Here is a 20,605-nt window from a genome sequence, read left to right as displayed (position 1 = left end):
TCACCAGGGAGGAATGAAGGCAGGCACACATGCACATGCCAATGAAGCAGTTGGCCCAAGAGCTGTGTTCTCCAGGGCACCCCAGCTTCTATGGGAAGAGGCTCTTTTTATTTATTTATTTTTTGAAAAGATTTACTTATTTATTTATTTGAGAGGGGGGGCATGCAGAGAGAGGGAGAGATAGAGAGAGAGAGTCTGCCATCTCTTGGTTCACTCCCCAAATGGCCACAACAGCCAGAATTGGGCCAATCGCCAGGAGCTTCCTCCGGGTCTCCCACATGGGTGCAGGGACCCAAGTACTTGGGTCATCCTCCACTACTTTCCCAGGTGCATTAGTAGGAGGCTGGATCAGAACAGAGCAGTCGGGACTTGAGTCAGCATCCATTTGGGATGCTGGCACTGTAGGCAGAGGCTTAACCTATTACACCCCAGCGCTGGCCAAGAGGTTCTTAACATCACTCAACTGTACACAGTCCCTGGTGGGCATCTCTGAGACGCTTGGCTCTACAAGTTGTCTGGGACAGGATCGATGATCTGGGGTAAATCCTCCCTTTGTGCACCTGTCCCTCTGGCCGTGCAGTTCATTCTTGGGAAAAGACCTGGGGAGTATTGGTATGGAAAGGGTCTGTGTTAACCTTCCCCTAGGGTATATTTGCACTGTAACAACAGACATGGTCTTAAGGCACAGGTATGACTCCAGAGCCTGTGAGTGAGATGCTGAGGGTAGAGTTGGCGGGGGTGGGTGGTGGTGGCAGTTGTGGTGGTGGTAGCGTGGGGTGGTGGTGGTGGTGGGGCTGAGGGCCCTATCACAAGCCTTGAGAGAACCTCAGATTACAATCTACTTTGGAGACTGACTTTATTTGTTAGACTGATGCCCTCACCATCGCTCCTCTCTGGACACTGCCTGGCTTGTTACTGTCTGCAGTGCAGGTGGGACCTGGGCTCCCAGCCCACTCCTCCCTTAGCGCAAAACATTTCGTATCCTTCAGTTCTGGCCAGATTTGTGTGTGTGTGTGTTTCTCTATTTTTTTTTAAGATTTATTTATTTACTCAAAAGTCAGTTACACAGAGAGAGGAGAGGCAGGGAGAGGCAGAGAGAGAGAGAGAGAGAGTCTTCCATCCATCCGCTGGTTCACTCCCCAGATGGCCACAATGGCTGGAATTGCGCTGCTCCGAAGCCAGGAGCCAGGAGCTTCTTCTAGGTCTCCCACATGAGTGCAGGGGCCCAAGGACTTGGGCCATCTTCTACTGCTTTCCCAGGCCATAGCAGAGAGCTGGATTGGAAGAGGAGCAGCTGGGACTAGAACCGGCACCCATATGGGATGCCGGTGCTTCAGGCCAGGGCTTTAACCCGCTGTGCCACAGTGCTGGCCTCTCTCTTTCTATTTTTAAGTTGATTTATTCATTTGAAGGGCAGGGTGACAGAGAGGGAAAGAGATAGATTGATAGACAGATATCAGCTGATTTACCTCCAAATGCCTTCAATAGCTTAGGCTGGGCCAAACCACAGTCAGGAGCTGGGAGCTCCATTCTGGTCTCCCCAGGTAGTTGCTGGGGCCCAAGTATTTGGGCCATTGCTTGCTGCCTCCCAGGTGCATTAGCAGGAAACTCGATTGGAAGCTGAGGCAGGACTTGGTCCCAGGCTGAATCTGCTGGGCCACAGCCCCGCTCTGGCATCTCTTGATGACATGTAGGGTTGGGTTTGGGCCTCTCTCTTCTTTGCAGTGCACAGAAAGTACCAGCTGTGAGGCAGAAATTGAACCCTCAGCACAGAGCAAATGCGCTGGCCAGTGGATCTGGGCCTTCCCAGCCTCAGGAGCTGTAAGCAAGGCATTTGTGTTGTTTATAAATGACCGCCTACGATGCGTCGTCCCAGCAGCTGGGACAGACTCAGACACAGGCCTTGTGGCCAAGCCACTATAACAGCCTGTGTCCTAGCCTTCCCTGGGCCTCTAGTAAGCTTTGAGTACATTTTCTTTTTGTTTAAAGATTTATTTATTTATTTATTTGAAAGAAAGAGTTACAGAGAGAGAGAGAAAAAGAGAGAGAGAGAGAGAGAGAGAGAGAGATCTTTCATCCATTGGTTCACTTTCTTTTCTTTTCTTTTTTTTCATTGGTTCACTTTCCAAATTAGTGCAATGGCTGGGGCTGAGCCAGGAGCCTGGAATTTCATCCAGGTCTCCCATGTGATTGTCAGGGTCCCAAGCACTTGGGTCCTCTTCTGCTGCTTTCCCAGAAGCTTCATCAAGAAGCTGGATGGGAAGCAGAACACCAGTCCTTGAACCAGTGCTGGTGGCTTCACTTTCTGGGTCATAACACTGGCCTCCTGGTTGGCTCTTGTTAAGCTTACCCTTGTTATCCAATTACCACCTTGCCAGGAGAGACCCCAAACCAGCCTACGTAGAGCGGCCACAGGGAGAGCAGACAGCAAGGAACAGAGGTTCCCCCAGCCAACAACCAGCAGGGGCGGCCGCCTGGACATGTGGGGTGCCCGAGTCATCAGACCATCCGAGCCCCAGCCTTGTAGCCTTCCAGCTGAGGGCCCCGGCGCTATGAGCAGAGCCACTCCGTCCCTGTTATGCCTTGTCTCTAATCCTGACCCACGGAAGGCAGCAGCGTTGTTAGTGGTGGTTTCATCTCATTGAATTTGTTCTTAAACCCTTATAACTGGAGCTCGGTGAATGAACAGGCAAGATGCTTCTCTTTGAGCCTGGATTTTCTCATCATTCCAGCCCATTCTACAGAGTGAAGGAAGAACTGGAATACAACCACCACCTCCTCTGGGTCCTCCTTCGCGTCAGTGTCACCTCAGTGCCCCCAGGGGGACTTCTATGCACCTGCTCCTCACCTTGCTCCCTCAGCTCTCCATTCATGGGCTCTCAGCACCTGATTTTTTTTCTTTATCCAGTGTGTGATTACAGTCACGCGCCACTTTAGGGCTGGGACACATTTGGAGAGATGCATTGTGAGGCCATGCCATCGCTATGAGGACCTTGCCAAGTGACTCACACACACCTCGGTGGCATAGGCCACTCACTACATGTGGCTACTTGAGGTGGTCAGGAATCCAGGTAAACGTGAGATGGATAAAAGGCTGCTTCCCCCCTTGGAGTAACCCAGCATACTGGTCTACCAGGAACTTCCTTCTAAGTAGGAGTCTGCTCTAAAATAATAATAGAAAGCACAGTCCAGTACAACCAGTAACGTAGTCATTTAGTGCCAAGTCCTATACCCAATTGCATGTGCTATAGTTTTACGGCAATGTCAACAAGTAGCTTTCTTCGCACCAGCATCACTCCCAGCTGTTGCAATGAAGAGGGATTTTTCAACTTTGTCACAATTTTAAGGGACCACCACAGTAAATGTAAGCAAAGCATTGTTTTTGGGGTGCACGGCTGCTTATGCTCTAGTATGGGGTTATTTGTGAAACGTTGCTGTACGAGCAGCGTTGCCTGGCACGTGGAAAGAAGTTGGACTTGCTCAAGGTCACACAGGGAGTTGTAGATCTGGGGTGCGTACCTGCTGTCCCGGTGCTCCATCCAGGGCTTCCTCTGCCACACCACATGCCCCCACTTCAACACAGCTCTTGGATTTTGTGTGTGTGTGTGTGTGTGTGTCCAAACTTCTGTGCTTCTGGAGTAAGGCACAGCATCTCCAGAACTCGCCTAAACCAAAACCATCCCGCTGTCTTCTCCACCACCACCGTCCTGCCAAAATAAGCCAGGATGGGTTATATGAGTGCCTGGATTCCAGCAGGAGGGGGGCTGGTCTGAGAAGAAAAACAGAGAGAAGGGAAACAGCCCCAAATGTCGATTTGTTTAAACTCTTCCACCATCTTCACAACACAAGGAAACCAACAGAGACGAGGTGGTAAGAAGCGATCAGTCGTCAGTGCAAATCCGTGCCTGCTACAAGAGCTGATTCCCAAATCCGCGCCCACTACAAGAGCTGATTCCCTGCGTTCCACGCGGCAGATATGAATAGGGTCATTAAAATATGGCCAGCGAAGGGAGGGAGAGTTTACTTTTTCTGTCTCCTTCAAGTCTGTATCCTGAAAGCTCAGCAGGAATTTAAACAAATAGCAGGGAGGAACGGTGACTCTGATCAGATTGAAGGCAAAAGCCCCTGTCACCCTTCTCTTCCTTCTAGTACATTCACTGCCTTCTGCATGTTTTGCTTTTTCAAAGTTTTTTTTTTTTTTTTTTTTTTTTTTTTTTTTTTTAAGGTTTCACTTTTTAAGAATGCTGCCACTTTTGAATTTCTTCTTCCCGTCTGGACAGCCCACTTGAGGAAAACAAAATTAGCATCAAATTGTTCTCATATTTTTTCACTTTTTTTTTCTCTCTAGGTCAAGAAGACATGGCTGTTTCTCCCATAAAGGAATGTCAGGAGAAGGGACAGAAGGAGGGTAAAAAGGAATCCGGTCATACTGTCTCCGTTTTGAGTAAAAAGTAAAATACAGGGCTGGTGCTGTGGTGTGGTGGGCTAAACCTCTCTGCCTGCAGCACTGGCATCCCATATGGGCGCTAGTTTGTGTCCTGCTCCTCTTCTGATCCAGCTCTCTGCTAATGCGCCTGGGAAAGCAGTGGAAGATGGCCCAAGCGCTTGGGCCCCCGCAGTCACGTAGGTGATCCGGAAGAAGTTCCTGGCTCCTGGCTTCTGATAGGCTCAGCTTTGGCTGTTGTAGCCACTTGGGGAGTGAATCATCGGATGGAAGTTTTTTCCCTCTCTCTAACTCTACCTCTCAAAACAAACAAACAAACAAACAAACAAAAAAAAAAACAACCAGTAAAATATAGAGTTAAAGGAAGGTGGAAGGTGGAAGTATCCTGAGAAAGTTATGGATAAAAGGGATCTCATGGGCATGGGTACTTGCTGTCATTTGGGGAGTGAGCCAGCAGATGGAGAATCTCTGTCTCTCTCTCTGTAACTCTGCTTTTCAGATAAAAAAGATTTGTTTATTTCAAAGTCAGAGGGAGAAAGAGAGGTCTTCCATCCACTAGTTCACTCCCCAGATGGCTGCAATGGCCAGAGCTGGGCCAGGTTTAAGCCAAGAGCCAGGAATTCCATCTAGGTCTCCCATGTAGGTGCAGGGGCCCAGGGACTTGGGCCATCTTCCACTGTTTTCCCAGGTGCATTAGCAGAGGGCTGGATGGGAAGTGGATCAGTCGGGCTGGAAAGGAGGCAGAGGCTTTACCCCATAAGCCACAGAGTGCCGACTTCCTTTGCCTTTCACAGAACAAGGAGTTGCTGTGGGACGCCTAAGACTCCTGGAGGGTGGCAGCTCGCTGCTCTGATCTCGGGCAGAACTCAGTCTTCCTACCTGAAGAAGGGGGCGAGGGCGCACACACTTTGGGAGCCGCGAAGGTGACGTCACACCAAGGGGCAGCCATCGCTGGGGTCAGGAAAGAAATACACAAAATTCCCCAGCCACTCTTGTGGGAGGCTCCAGTGCCCAGGGGGTGGGGGGAACAGCGGCTGGAGAGCAGGATCCCGCCCGCTGCCCTACCGCTGAGGGGTTGTGCTGGGGACCAAGGACCCAGGGTCCTTCTCTCACAGGCCCCACACACCTCGGCCCCAAGATTCACTGTTTTGTTTTTTCCCCCTTCCTTCTCCCTCTGTTGCTGCTGGGTCCTGATGACTTCCATCTGGCCGCAGGGGCGCGAGTGGAGCCTCTAAAAAAACCAAACCAAACTAAACCCAACCCCTCCCTGAGGAACACATGCACCGGGCCCCCGCGGCTGGGGACGCCGGCAGGACCCCCGGCACCTGCAGGAAGAGTTCCGCGTGGAAGCGGCCCCCGCCCTGCCTCCCTCGGGTCGCAAGCTTCCGCCCCGGAGTCCGTGCACGCGGGGCACGGCGACCTGGGCAGCTGCCGACTGAGGGAAGCGGGCGCGGGTAGCGCGGAGATGGAAAACAGAGCGATTCCCGCGCCTCGGCTCGGCGTTCATCTGACTCGAGTTAGCGTCGTGCCCCACCCCCCAGCCCGGCGCCGGGGAAAAACTTTCCCCGTGGCTGCACCGCGGCCCTCAGCGCTGGGGGGTGTGGGGGGGAACCCCGCCGCCCCTCCCCTCCCTTCCTTCCCCTCCCCTCGCCCCACCCCCACCCCAACGCCCGGCCCCGGGCGCGGTGCGCTGCGCGGCGCCCGCTGTGCCCAGGCCGAGCGCGCGGGGGCGCTGCGCGGTCCGCGCGGCGCTGCTGGATTGCGCGAGTGCGGGCGCTCGCCAGCCGAGGCAGCACGGCTCCGCGGACTTTTTTTCAAACTCCCATCAATGAGACTTCGAGGAGGAGCGCGAGGCGGCGGCGATCGCCGACGCGGAGGAAGGCGACGAAGCGCGGGAGCAGCCGGAGGGAAGAGCGCGAGCCGCGCGGCGCGCCCGAGCCTTGCGGAGCTGCCCGCTTGCTGGCGGTAGGGGCTACCCGGCCCCCGCGCGTCTCGGCTCGGGCCCCTCCCGGGCGCGGCCCAGCCCGGCGCTGCCCGTCTGAGCCGCGGCGCACGGCAGCCCGCGGCGCGCCCTTGCGCCGGCCGAGTTGGGATGGGGACCCGCAGCCGCCGCCCGGCGCCTGAGAGGCCACCTGCGTGCTAGAGGCAAACTTTTGTCTCCCTCGGTAAAGTTGCGTCGGCCTTCTGTGTGGCTCGCTTGTCTTTGCGGAGCGCCGCCTACCCCGGCCGACTGGGATGCTGCGCCGTCTCGAAGGCTCCCTTGGTCGGGGGCCGGCGCCGTGGCGCGGGGACCGGGTACTGGGCTTAGAGGGACTTGCAGACCAGCGGGGGGCGGCCCCGCTTCCTCCCCTGGGGTGGAAGGGGTTTTGGGTGATGGGACTCGTGGCCGAAAGGCGACTTTCCCTACCCGGGGGCAAGCTTCTGTCTTCTCGGTGTGCGCCCGGGCCGGGGGCTGTTGGTGCGGGTGCGAATGAGCGCGGGGCTGGATGTCCACAGCTCGCGTTAGGTGGGCGGCGGGAGCGTGTCGGTGGCAGCGCTGTGCCCAGGGCCCGCGGCGGCCACTTGTACGAACTTCCAACTGCACTTCTCCGCGGCGCGCGTCCCGCAGCCCGGCCTCTCTTTCTTCCTCGCTCCTTCCTCCCCCTCGCTGGGCCCTGTCGCCCCCTCCCCCTCGGCCGGCCTCTCCTCCTTCTCCTCCTCCTCTCCTGCCCTCGGCCCCGAGATCCGCTTGACTTCCCCAAGAGATCCTCACGTAATCCTTGGCCCGACCCGCAGGTCCCCCCCACCCCTCACTTCCATCCCCGCCCCCACCCCCCCATCCCGGGACAGTCTCTCAACAAGTATATTTGCTGAGGAATTTGAAAAATCCACTACTGCAACTTGATCTGTGTGTGATGGATGGGGAGAGGCGCGGGGAGAGTTGGGCGCCAATCCTATTAAGGGTTTAGAGAGGGGAGCGTTTTTCCCCGACGGGGCGGGGGCGGAGGCCGGTGGGGGGAAGGGCGCTCGCGCTCGCGTGCGGGAGTCGGCGGGAGCCACGCCGCAGAGCTCAAGTCCGGCCCGGCCGTTGTGGGTGTCCTTCCCCGGGAAACGCGGCTTTTAGGGCGCGGGGAGCTGCGGGTGGACCCGCGCCTCACCCCGGGTGACCAGAGCGCGCGGGCCTGGGGTCCGCCTTCCGCCTGGATGCCTCTTTTGTGTAGTTACTGCGCGGCTCCCGGAGTGAACCGCAGCGCTTCCCCGCGCGCCTCCCCTGGCTCCCCATCCCGGGCGTCCCGTGCGGAGAGCGAGGCCCGTGTAGTGGGCTTCGGCGCTCAGCGGCCACCGCAGCGTCCTGGGCCTGGGGCCCCGGCGCCCTTGCCGGGCGTGTGAAGGTTTTAATCCCAACAGCTTCAGATCAAGGCAGAGGTCGTAAAACGCTCACGTGCTGTTTGCGGACGGGGCTCTGGGGGCTGGCGGAGAAGTTGAAAGTAAACGTTTCCCTCGCGAGTGGCATAAAATAGTGTTTAAGCAAATATTGTATTGGCATGCTCCGGTTGGGGGGGGGGGGCGGTGCCAGAAAGTAAAGGCAATAAACTGTGAAATCCAAAATATACAGCAGGGGATCGCGGCGCAACAGGCGGGCTTCTGAGCAGCTGGCCTGATGCGAGCTGTTTGCTTTGGCCGCCTTGCCTCCCGGCCGCTCCGTGCCCAGCTCCTTACCTTGCTACTGCTCTCCTGTGCTCCTCCCTGGGGCTGGGAGCTGCCCGTCTTGTGGGTATATGGGGTCGGGAGAGCGAGCACCCTGGCCATGCCTGGCTGCTTTTAAGTTTTGAGGCCTTCTAGACTTTTCCCAGCTTCTGGTCTGTCTTGAAGGTGATCATTTGGAAATGTCCAACCCGAGACCCTGAAGATGCCCCGGCCTGGGGTCTCCCTCCAGCCTTCCTACCCCTTCTTAGGTCTCTGTCTTCATCTTGCCTGCTCTTCTTTTCCTAGGAGTGCGCATCTGTCCTGAGCCGGACAGGAAATTGGGTGGGGGGATGACTCTGGTTTTCAGATCCCACTCAGACTCAACAGTCCAGAAAGTTATCACTCCTCTGGTGGGTCTGGAAGTTAATTATATTTTGTAAGATTGAGGGTGGTTTTGTATTTCCCCTCTGCTTCCAGAAACATGCCAGTTTCAGGAGGCTATTTTGCCATTCATGGGGGAGGGGGTAGGTGGGATTTAAATGAATGCCTGGGAGATCCAGCCCACCTGCCCAGGATGAAGAAGAAGCCTTGTGTTGGTCTTGAGTCTGTGTGAGGGTCGGAGCAGTCCCTTGCAAAGTCAGTTGGCGAGAATGAGAGGGAAAACCAGAGCAAGGCAGGGCTTACCGAGGAACAACGTGGGTTTGTTAAGAGATGTTTTTTTAGCCTTCGTGGGAATTGCCAGGGATTGGCATAGGGTTCCCACTGTTTCGGGAGACTTCCAAGGGGCTCCCAAGCTCACAAGGCTTCACCCTGGTGTGCGTGTGGGGCGATCTGTGGTCTTGGGGCTGGTGGCCTTGGGATGGAGTGCCACTTTCTCAGGGATGTGGCCAGTGTGGGCAGAGCACACAGCAGAGAGGAAATCCTCTGAGTTGCTTGGTCACAAGAGGGGGCCCCAGGGCTGCTGGTCAGCGGCTCCTGACCGGGCTGCGGGGGTCTTGGGGGCTGTGTACTGTAGCGGGCTTGTTTGCATTGCAGACTGAAAAATACACAAATACTTCACGCTTTTTGTACTCCCACAAGTGCCCTGTACACAGTGCAGCCCCCGGGGCTGGATTAGCAAGCCAGAGGATTCAGCAGGCAGGCAGACAAAATTGGATCTTTGCCTAATAAACACCCTTCTTCCATGCGTTCCCCCCCCGCCCATCCCCCCCTCAGCCACCCCAAGGGAAAATGTCCCTGCACAGATGCCAGCAATTCCCTTTAAACGAGCCCAGGAGGCTGGCGTGTGCACATTGAAAGCTGATGTGACCCCCTCACACCCAGCTGGCTTGTTAAAGCTCAGAACTGGAGCCCTGCACCCTTACGGGCTCTGGATGGGCAGGGCAGCTGGTGTCTTCCTGGGGAAAGCGTCCAGCCCTGGCGGCCTTTCAACAGCCTGGCAGGCGCTCCAGGAGGTGGGGGCAAGCCAGCCCCTCTTCTCTAGGCTGGGGTGGGGAGGGGGTGGGTAGGGGTGTTCTACCTGTGCCAGAGCCTGTTTCCTCTGTGCACAAGAAGGCAGCCAGGCCAGGTGGACCTGGCTGCAGACAGCTGCAGCTGTTTCTGCCCAGCCGGGGCCCTTTGAAAAGGAACCCCGGGGGCTGCCTTTACCCCTTTCTCCTTTTCAGTAAGTGTCAGAGGCACGGACGCTGGAAACACGTGAAGAATGCCAAAGAGAGAAACAGCATTCTCAGATTCCAGCAAATTCAGGGCGACTGAGTGAGCAGGGGCTTGGCCCAACAACCAGGCCCACCCATTGATTCCAGTGGACAGGGTTCACTTGCTGCTACAGACTTGGGAGGGGGCTCTGCTTCCTCAGGCTGGTGGAAAAGCTTTGGGAAAGAATCACCCACAGGGACATATCTTAGTGCCCTTCTGTGGGCAGTAACGGTGTTGACAGTTTTGGAGATTTTTCAGATCCGCCCGTAGCACCAGATTCGACTTTAATAATTTTTCTCGAACATTCATTAGAGTGTTCGCATAGAATATGTCACGGATTTTAAGAAGGAAGTCACTGTTCATGGCTTTGAGGGATGCATTCACAACTCTGGGATAACCGCAGACTTTGAGCCTGTTTTGTGTCTTCCCCCAACCAGAGAAGTCCCAACCATCCTGTCTGCATTGTGGCTCGGGTTTCTGGAACTCTACCCACAGGGGAGGGAAACACGCACATGTTAACATGGTTTTGAGATTTGGGTGGTTCTGGAGTGTGATTTTGCGTGTGTGTGCGTGCACGCGCGCGCGCATGTTTGTGTGTGTGTGTGTTTTTAAAAATCTACCAGGTTCCTGGGAAGTGCATTTTAGCTGTAAGGGCCGGGTTTCATCCATTAGCATAAGAAAAAAAGTTTTAGTGCGTTTGCTATTGTCCTGCTTGGAGACTTGCAGAAAAGCGGAGGCTGGCGGTGAAAGGGTGATGGCCTATTGAGAGTCCTCGCGGCTCCTCAGCTGCCTCCGAAATCTGCCTCAGATATCGCTTTCATCTCGCACGTCCATTCTTCGGCCTGTTTCACACGTTCACTTTGGTCAAGCTTTATCGATTATGTTTTCTTCTCTGCAAATCTGTGGAAAATTTAATGAACCAAAAACAGTCGTGAAATAAGGGGGACTTTTTATTCATTAGCAAGGAATTGGCCTTGATTTCCACCCCCCTCGTCGCCCTCCCCTCCCCCTTCCTCCGGCCCCCCACCTCCCTTGGGGCGGTGAGGGCCCCAGTTCGCAGCCAGGGAGCTGGGGGGCGGAGTGAGGGTGGTCCCGTTGCTTGCCCGGGTGTGTGTGGGGGGCCTGTCGACAGCAAGCGTGGCTAGCGCCTCGGCGGTGGTGGCAGCGGCAGGGCACGCGGGGAAGCCTGCGCCTGGGCACGCTGCAGCCCCCAGCCCCGCGCGTCCTCCAGGATCCCGGCTCCGAGGGCTTGAGCGGCGGGGTGTTGGGGGTGGGTTTCCATTTCCCAGCCTTACAAATCGCTGGAGTGCCTGGGCCTTCCCGGGACCCGGTTAAGTAGCTCCCTTCCTCCAGACCCAGCTCCCAAACCTGCAATTAAGCAAAGCCCCTGGTGTGATTACGCTTTGCTGACTCGGCTGGGTCTGGAGCCGGTTCCCTGGATGAAACGACGACCTCTCGACCTGCGCACCGGCTTCTCCGGGCAGCCGGGAGTCCTTCCTGCCGTACCGGTGTCTGTGCGTCCGGCCGTGCCTCCCTCCCCCTCTCGGTCCCTTCCTTGCCCTCCTTGCTCCCTTTCCTTTCTCTCCTTGCGTCTGCCTCGCTCCCCGCTCTCCTTCTCCCTCTCCTTCCTCTCCCATCTTCCCCGGCCCCCCTCCCCGGCCGCTTTCTGCCCCGCCGGGGCTCGCCCGCCTGCCCGCCTGGGGCGGCAGGGAGGCCGCGTGTCCGGGCGGCGCCCTCCGTGCCCGCGTCCGAGGAACATTCCGTGCCCCGAGCGCCCTCCCACCTGCGCGCCCGCCTGGTTTGCGGCGCCTGAACAATGGCCGCATTGTGGGGGCCCGCGCTCGGTCGCCGCTGGCGAGCATGGCCGGTGGGGACGCAGGCCAGCGGGCCCGAGCCCCCCTCTTCCCTGCCCTGGGCTCCTCGCCCCCCTCCCCCTGTTTAATCAGCCCTGCGCCCTGCAGAGGGGACGCAGAGCCTTGCACGGGAGCCCGTCTCCGAAGTTTTGGTGGTAGCTGGAAGTTTCCTTTGGGCCCTGGCAGGCTCCAGGCAGGAAAGCCCCCTTGGCCCGTGCGCCCTGCTCCGGCCCCGAGCGCCAGGGAAGAAAGTGCTATCGTCTCCTCCTTGGGAGTTGACCTGCAGGGACCCTCTTAACGTGCAGAGAGAGAGAGAGAGGGCTCCTTGAATGTTAAGGGTGTTAAAAGAGCATCGTCCGCGTCCGCGAGAGCCCAGGATAGTCCGCTTTTCAGCAGATGCTTAGCGCTGCTGCTTTGTGCGGTGGACAATGCAATAAGTCAGGCCGACTCTGAGCCACGTTATAAGGGCCGCTCAAGTACACTTCTGCTAAGTTGAATTGATTGAAATTTAATGGCGGTTAGTGGCGCTGAATGGTAATGATTTTCGGGCGTGTCTTTGGCAGATTTGACATTAATAACCAGAGTGTGTGTTCTTGCAGAGAGCCTGCCACACACGTGAGGCCCTGGTGTTACTCATTTTCCAGAGATGCCAGGCCTTCCTGCTCCTCAAGTCCTTTCCCCTCTTGCCATAATTCAGTTGTTCGGATGATTTAAAAAAAAAAATAACACCAAACAGGAAAGAGAAAAATCTTTCTCAGTTGAGCGCGTACATCATGTCAACATGATTTTGAGCTCGTGTTTTTTTTCAATTCCTACATAAATCAGCTTCTAATGTACAGAATGTGATGAATTTGTTTTAGCTGCCGCTGTGAATTAATGCTATGCAAATAGAAGCTTTGCAGGTGAAATGATTTACTTGATCATTGCAATTTCTAATATTTAAGCTCATTCATTATGTTGGGGGGGGTTCAAAAACATAATCTGTGTTTTTCACGTCTGAGATCCGATGCGAGTATAGAGATAGACCTTGATGGTTGGGAAATAGCTCTTCATGTGTGGATTCTTCGAGAATCCAAAGTTGACAGAGCAGAGGCCCAGGGAGCAAGGGGTGCAAGGCCTTTGCAAGTTCTGTCTGAGTGAGCACCCAGAAATGCATTTAGGAGATTGCAGCAAACCAGTTCTGCTTTGGGAAGTAAGGACCGAGTCCCATTCCGCTGGGAGCTCGGCAGGTGGAGGGAGGAGGGTGCAGGGGCTGTGATGCCTCCTGCCCCCCGCCCCCCATCTTTGTTATCTGCCGATTAAGATCATCCTAAGAGCCCATCATTAAGCACCTGCTTATGCAGGGGACAGTGGTGTAGGAAGTTGGGCCAGACCCCCCTCCCGCTGCAGGGTGACTGCTGGGAAGATTTTCTTACTTAGTTCATCTTTTTCTGGCTACTTCCCTCTGGAGAGCTGAGGGAAAGAGTGAGGGTGGGCTGGTGCTGCGGCTCACTAGGCTAATCCTCCGCCTGCGGCACCGGCACCCCAGCTTCTAGTCACGGTTGGGGCGCCGGATTCTGTCCCGGTTGCTCCTCTTCCAGTCCAGCTCTCTGCTGTGGCCCGGGAGTGCAGTGGAGGATGGCCCAAGTGCTTGGGCCCTGCACCTGCATGGGAGACCAGGAGAAGCATCTGGCTCCTGGCTTCGGATCGGCGTGGTGCACTGGCCACAGCGTGCCGGCCATAGTGGCCATTGGAGGGTGAACCAACGGAAAGGGAAGACCTTTCTCTCTGTCTCTCTCTCTCACTGTCCACTCTGCCTGTCAAAAAAAAAAAAAAAAAAAAAAAAAGAGTGAGGGTGATAAAGTCAACCTGAACTTCTTGGGGTCACCTCGGGGAGAGTGAAGCCCAGCTGGGGGCCCCTGGGTAGGTTGCTTGGGAGGGGTCTCTGTGGAAGGAAGAGTTCCGTATTCGTGACTCCCTCTAGCTTTAGAATCCTGGGAGCCAGCACATCCCACCCCTGGGTGACCCACTCCGAGTCAGACAGGCAGGGCACAAGAGTGGGGTCTTTGGCACTTTCCTGGGGAGATTGAGGCAGGGGGCTTCTCAGGCTTGTGTCCCTGCCTTGCCCTGCTGGCCACTCTCCCCAGCCTGCAGTGCCAGGGCCACTCTGGGATGTGGTCCCAGGGTGAGTGTGGGCAGGGTGAACTTGGGGACACTTGTTGGGGTGGGGAGAGCACTCAGCCTGTGGTGGCCTCTTCAGGAGACTGAAGGCAGGGCTGGATCATAAATATGTCTTGGAGCTCAAAAGCGAAGAGTAGAGTTTTGACTTCTCAAAAAATTGAGGTCATGGCGGTCTGGTGACAGGCTGGAGGCTCATCACTCTGATGTTTCTGAGGACAGCGGTGGGCAGGGCTGTCATAATACACTGTGTGCATCCCGACAGTGGCAGGTCACTGTCTGTGGAGGTGAAGGGAAGGGGACGTGTGTGGTGGCCACTGGCCAGGGGTGTGCACATGTCGCCTGGTCTGTGTAGGGGGAGAAGCAGCCAGACTCAGCAGTGGCTCAGCAAGTCAAGAGATAGAAAGGGGGTTAGGAGGGGCTGCCGCTGTGGCTCACTAGGCTAATCCTCCGCCTGCGGCACCGGCACCCCAGCTTCTAGTCCCGGTTGGGGCGCCGGATTCTGTCCCGGTTGCCCCTCTTCCAGTCCAGCTCTCTGCTGTGGCCTGGGAAGACAGTGGAGGATGGCCCAAGTGCTTGGGCCCCTGCACCCGCATGGGAGACCAGGAGGAAATACCTGGCTCCCGGCTTCGGATCGGCCATAGCGGCCATTTGGGGGGTGAACCAACGGAAGGAAGACCTTTCTCTCTCTCTCTCTCTCTCACTGTCTATAACTCTACCTGTCAAAAAAAAAAAAAAAAAAAAAAAAAAAAAAAGAGGAAAAAGGAGGTAGGAGTTGGGTGCCCCAGTTAAGTTCCAGCTTGGGGTACCTGCAGCCTGTAATGGGAGCCTGGTTCTAGTCTCAGCTTCTCTGCTGCTTCTGACATAGCGTCCTGCTGATGCATTTCCAAGGCTGCAGGTAATGGCCTAAGTATCTGGATCCCTGCCCCCAACACAGGAGACCTGATTGAGTCTTGGCTTGAGTCTGGCCCAGCCCTGGCTGTTGGCAGGCATTTGGGCAGTGAACCAGAGGATGGGAGATCTCTCTCTCTCTCTCTCTCTCTGCAGCAAATAAAATGAAAATAAATTCATAAGTATGTATAAAAGGAGTCAGAACAGGATGGTAGGGTTGCGATTTGATTCTGATGCAGTCCTTTGGAGAAGATGAGTCACATGTACAAGCCAAGTACAGCACGAGAGCACTTCAGAAAGTTACAGGAAAATGGAATTAAAGTTTATTTCTGTGCAAATAAATTTTGAAAGCCATTACGTATTTTTAAAATAATCCTCGTTTTCCATAAACTTTTTGAAGACTCCTGTGTGCATGGATTTCAAAACGTTTTGCACCAAAATAAACTTATTTCAACTCCATTTTTCCATGAACTGTTTTTTTGGGGGGAGGAATTTATTTATTTGAAAAGTAGAGCAACAGACAGAGGGAGAGAGAGGAGAGGGAGATTTTCCATTTGCTGGTTCTCTCCCCAAATGGCCACAATAGCCAGGTCTAGGCCAAGCTGAAGCCAGGAGCCAGGAAGTTTGAGTCTCCCATGTGGGTAGCAGATGCCCAAGTGTGTAGACCGTTGTTTACTGCCTTCCCAGAAGCATTAGCAGGAAGCTGGATTGGAAGTGGAACAACCAGGGCTTGACCATGGGATAAGCAATGACCCAACCCAGTTAGAGAGAAATCTTCCCTCTACTGGTTCACTCCCCAAATGTCTGCAATAGCTGGGCCAGGCAGAAACCAGGAGCCTGGAACTCCATCCTGGCCTCCCACATGGGTGCAGGGTCACAGGTACTTAGGCCATCTTCCAGGCTGCTTTCCCAGGCACATTACCTGGGAGCTGGATAGAAAGTGGAGCAGTCGGCAGGTGGCAGCTTACCTATTAAGCCACAGGGCAGGCACCTTGAAGCACTTTTTTTTTTGTATTTTTTTTAAGATTTATTTATTTATTTATTTGAAAGGCAGAGGTAACAGAGAGGCAGATGCAGCAACAGCCAGAGCTGAGCTGATCTGGAGCCAGGAGCTTCTTCCAGGTCTCCCCTGTGAGTGCAGGGGCCCAAGCACTTGGAACATCTTCTACTGCTTTTTCAGGCCATAAGCAGAGAGCTGTATTGGAAGAGGAGCAGCTGGGACTGAAACCCGTGGCCACATGGGATGCCAGCAACAGCTTTACTCACTATGCCACAGCACTGGCCCTGCTTGAAGCACTTAAAAAAAAAAAGATTTATTTATTTATTTATTTGGAAGTTAGAGTTACACAGAGAAGGAGAGGCAGAGAGAGAGAGGGAGGGAGGGAGAAAGATAGATCCTCCATCTACACTGGCTCACTCCCCAGCTGGCTGCAAGGCCCGGAGCTGTGCCAATCCAAAGCCAGGAGCCAGGAGCTTCCTCCTGGCCTCCCACGTGGGTGCAGGGGCTCAAGGACTTGGGCCACCTTCCACTGAGCCTGTATGGGATTCTGGCACTGCAGGCAGCAGCTTTACCCACTATACCATAGCACTGGCCCCTTGAAGCACTTTTAAAGTTAACATTTACTAGGTTTGTGTAGTATCACGTGATGAGCTTGGCACTCTTTTACAGTGTAATCCCTTTAAGCAGTTTTAAATGAATCAGCTCTTTCTATTTTCAAAAATGAAAATATTGAAATCAGCAAACTTAAATAAAAACGGATACTCGCTCCTCTTGTCCAAATGGCTTCAACAGCCAGGGCTGCGCCAGGCCCAAGCCAGGAGCCAAGACCTCCATCTGGGCCTCCCACGTGGGTGCAGGGGCCCAAGTACTCCAGGCATCCTCTGCTGCTTTCCCAGGCAGATTAGCAGGGAGCTGCATCAGATGTGGAGCAGCCGGGACTCGACTCTGCACTCATATGGGATGCTGGTGTCACAGGCGCTGGCTTTACCCACTGTACCACAACTGCTGGCCCATCTGGGAGCTTTTTGAAGTACTTGTGTGTAGCGTGTGAGGTCCATCTTCACGCTGTAAAGCATGAACGAAAGATGTGTGACACATGTGTATACGCTGACACACATGTCTATTAGTAAAACTTGAACCATCAGCTTTCTCTGTGAATTCGATTTTCTTCCTCTCAAGGTGAATTTGCACACAAAAGAGAAATAGGGAAAGAGAATGATAGCACCACCGGAAATGACTTAAGTGGGGCAGATCTGGGAACAAGACCTCACCTCAAGTGAGCTTCCTGGGCCTTTGGGATGGTATTCAGTGAGAGACTTGTTCAGTATGCAAGTTCTCAGGCCCTGGGGAGCCTGTTGAATGTGAATTCCTGTGGAGTGGGATCCGGAACCTGCATTTGATCAAGAATTTTTAAGGTTGCATGATAGGGATGTGTGTGTGTGTGTGTGTGTGTGTGTGTGTGTGGTGTCCCCCCAGTCCTGGGCCTGGAGTGCAGGCACACGGTGAGACTGTCAGCCCCTGGTCAGCTCATGCTGAGGCTAGGCAAGCAAGCTGAGAATCCAGTTGCTTCCGCTCCAAAGCGGGCCCAGAGAAGTGGGCCCCGAGGGGCAGTGGTGGGCCTGGTGACCCTCTGCTTGGGAACGAGAGAGTCTTAAACCAGCACCTTGGTTTGTGTGGTTGTTCCGTCCTCAGGGTCCCTGGGACAGGCTCGCTCTTTCCCTGTGTTGTGACGGCTGTCTCTCAGCTTTGTGGCAGCAGTGGCCGGAAGTCAGATGCTCCCTGGGATCAGTCTGAGTAGATGTTCTGGAAGTGTGAGTCTGGTTAGAGGGACACCCTGGGATTGTGGGTGGGAAGGCAGTGGTAGTGAGCTGGGCGGGCGGTGGGAGGGACCTGCCGCACCCACCCAACCCACGCTGCCATGGGGTCAGGCCTCTGAGTTGCAAGGAGCCTGCCACGAGGGTGAGCAGATCGGCTGGTTGCACTGGGCAGTACTAAGGAGGCTCCAGGCTGGACCACCATTGCCCTTGGCCCACCCCCCCAACTCTCCTTTGTCCCCCCCACTGCCTCCTGCTACCCACACAACACTAGGCTGCTTGGGTCCTGGAACTTCAGGCCCTGGATGTTGGACTCGGGCCCCTGGCTGAAGCTCTGTTTTCTTGGTGTCTGGTTTTGAAGGAGGGGATAACCTCTCTGTTCAGGGGCCCAGTGAGAGTTCCAGGAGAGAATGTGTTCTGAATCCTGGAGCCTGCGCTGGGCTCCCCGTTCCTCCTCTGGGGGTCCCTCCTCCGGGGGTCCCTCCCAGATCTGAGTCCAGGATCCAGTGGCACAGTCTGAGTCGCAGGTGCAGGGGGTTCTTGCCCGCCATGCCTTTGTTGTCATGTTCTCCCTTGGTTTTTGGTAGCCTTGCCCCAGGCCCAGTCCGGCAAATGGAGTGGGCATGGGGGCCACAGTCCACGCTGTCCTGTCCTCTGTGGAATTGTCCCATTAATTAGGCAACAGGCTGCGGGCAGAAAGGGCTGGTTTGAACCCCAGCGCTGCCATTATTAGCTGTGTGGCCTTAGGCAAGTCACTTGACTTCTCTGAGCCTTAATTCCCGCAGCTATAAATGGAAACACTGCCTTTCGGAGGGAGGTTGTAGAACTGGTAGGTGAGCAGGCTGCTGACACGTGGCTGGCATGCTCCTTGGCACAGAACTGAGAGTTGACTATTTCCTTTGAAAGACTCAGGGGCCAAACAAAAGGTCACACAGCTTGGCAGGCCCCCGCCCCGTGCCACCTGGTGAAGCGTGCTGTTTCTCTGCGGAATTGCAGCTGGCACTGGCTGCAGGCTCCCAGCTCCTTGTCCTGTCGGGTGGGTGACCTCAGCCTCCCTCCCTTCCTTGTGGTTTTGTCGGAGGTTGTGAGAGTCATAGGAGCCACCTGTGGGAGAAGGGGCCGTGGATACTTTTTCTTTTTTTTAAGTTTATTATTTGAAAGTCAGAGTTAGAGAGGGAGAGACAGAGAGAAAACTTTCATCCACTGGTTCACTCCCCAGATGGCTACAATGACTGGAGCTGTGCTGATCCAAAGCCAGGAGCTAGGAGCCTCTTCCGGGTCTCCCATGTGGGTGCAGGGGCCCAAGGTCTTGGCCGTCTTCCACTGCTTTCCCAGGCCATAACAGAGAGCTGGTTTGGAAGTGGAGAAGCTGGGACTTGAACCTGCGCCATGTGGGATGCTGGTGCTGCAGGCCAGGGCTTTACCTGCTGTGCCACAGCGCTGGCCCCTGTGGATACTTTCCATGCTATTCAGGGGTGACCAGAAGTCCAGAGCCACTTTGCACTTGTCCTGCTGGGCCTGAGTGGTGGAATCTCTCATGTGTCACACACAGGGTTACCAACAGGATCACCCCTAGAAGGGCCAGGGAGACCCAGGCCCTGTGCTGTGGGAGCAGCGCCTCTGCTCAGGTGGCCCTTAGGCTCAGTGTGCGTGGGTGCCTCTCTATGGGGCCAGGGTGCCATGCCCGCTCCACCCACCCTGCTTCTGGGAGGGAGCACTGTGTGCCTGTCTTCCCGCTGGGTCCTTTCAGCCTCACCGTCTCTGTTTTTCTCTTGTATTTCATGTCCTGGGCATCTGGCATGCTGAGATGGGGGCGGGCCTCCAAACCTCAGTGTCCTGTCCCATAGGCTCACCTGGGGTTGGAGGTCTCACTTCTGATCTGCACAGTGCCTGCTCTATGGGATACAGCGGGCCAGGTCCTGCTCTTGCAAGGGGAGAAGGAGCCTATGGAACTGCCCCACCCCCTGGCTTTTCCTTGCTCTGTCTGCTTACCAATGTCTTGCTCCTTCCTAGAAGGAGTCTGTTGAGTAACGTACATGAGGTGCTGTAGCGTCAAGACTTGTGCTGTGGCCGGTGCCACGGCTCACTAGGCTAATCCTCCGCCTGCGGCACCGGCACCCTGGGTTCTAGTTCCGGTCGGGGCACCGGATTCTGTCCCGGTTGCCCCTCTTACAGGCCAGCTCTCTGCTGTGGCCCGGGAGTGCAGTGGAGGATGGCCCCAGTGCTTGGGCCCTGCACCCCATGGGAGACCAGGATAAGCACCTGGCTCCTGCCTTCGGATCAGCGCGGTGCGCCAGCTGCAGCGCGCCGGCTGCAGCGCGCCGGCTGCGGTGGCCATTGGAGGGTAAACCAATGGCAAAGGAAGACCTTTCTCTCTGTCTCTCTCTCACTGTCCACTCTGCCTGTCAAAAAAAAAAAAAAAAAAAAAAAAAAAAAAAAAAAAAAAGACTTTTGTTGAGGCGCAGAAGGTAAGACACTGCTTGGGATGCCCGCGGCCCGTATGGGGGTGCCTGGTTTGAGTCCCGGCTACTCTGCTCCTGATCCAGCTTCCGGCTCATGTGCACCCTGAAAAGCAGCAGGTGATGGCTCAAGCACTTGGGAGGCTCCGATTGAGTTGGGGGGTTCTGGTTTCAGCCCTGGCTGTTGTGGGCATTTGGGGGAGTGAACCAGGCGATGGAAAATTACTGTCTCTCTCTCTCTGTCTCCCTGCCTTTCAGATAAAGTGGAAATAAAAGACTTGCACTTGATATTGGTTTCTGTCTTTGGCTCCGGCCTCCCAGCCCATTGTTGGGATCCCCACAGCTGCCTTCCCGGGTGTGTTTTTACACACAGCAGATGGGGCTCTGAGTGGGAGCCCTAGTGGAGACTTCCCCAGGGTCAGAGTGCTGGGAATGGTGGCCTTTGCTTTCCCCATCATCCTGCTGCCTGGGAGACCTGGGTAGACATGGCTGGCTGCATGGCACAGCTTTAGGGGCCTTGGTGATTTGTACCATCCTGAAGATCCAGCATGCTGGAATTGTGACACATGGAGTGGTGTGCATACGGGCAGCTTCTCTACTCGGAGGCAGCCCTGTAAAGCGATCAA

The 20,605-nt window shown here is 55.4% G+C and overlaps 1 protein-coding gene across 2 annotated transcripts in view; it reads left to right on the top strand.

Moving 5' to 3' along the window:
* Positions 1-6,270: 6,270 nt before the first annotated feature.
* Positions 6,271-20,605, top strand: part of GLI2 (GLI family zinc finger 2) — a 216,288-nt gene continuing 201,953 nt past the window's right edge. Inside the window, exon 1 of one of the 2 annotated variants that reach the window (XM_051848775.2) lies at positions 6,271-6,409. The gene's annotated coding sequence lies outside the window, so the exon portion shown is untranslated. Of the gene's footprint in view, positions 6,410-6,470; positions 6,610-20,605 lie in introns of those variants that run through there. The other variant, XM_051848774.2, reaches the window with a different exon arrangement.

Source organism: Oryctolagus cuniculus, chromosome 3, assembly GCF_964237555.1.
Source record: "Oryctolagus cuniculus chromosome 3, mOryCun1.1, whole genome shotgun sequence".
Classification (NCBI taxonomy): Eukaryota; Metazoa; Chordata; class Mammalia; order Lagomorpha; family Leporidae; genus Oryctolagus; species Oryctolagus cuniculus.
Note: the sequence above shows the minus strand (reverse complement) of the source record. Positions and strands in the feature narration are given on the sequence as shown.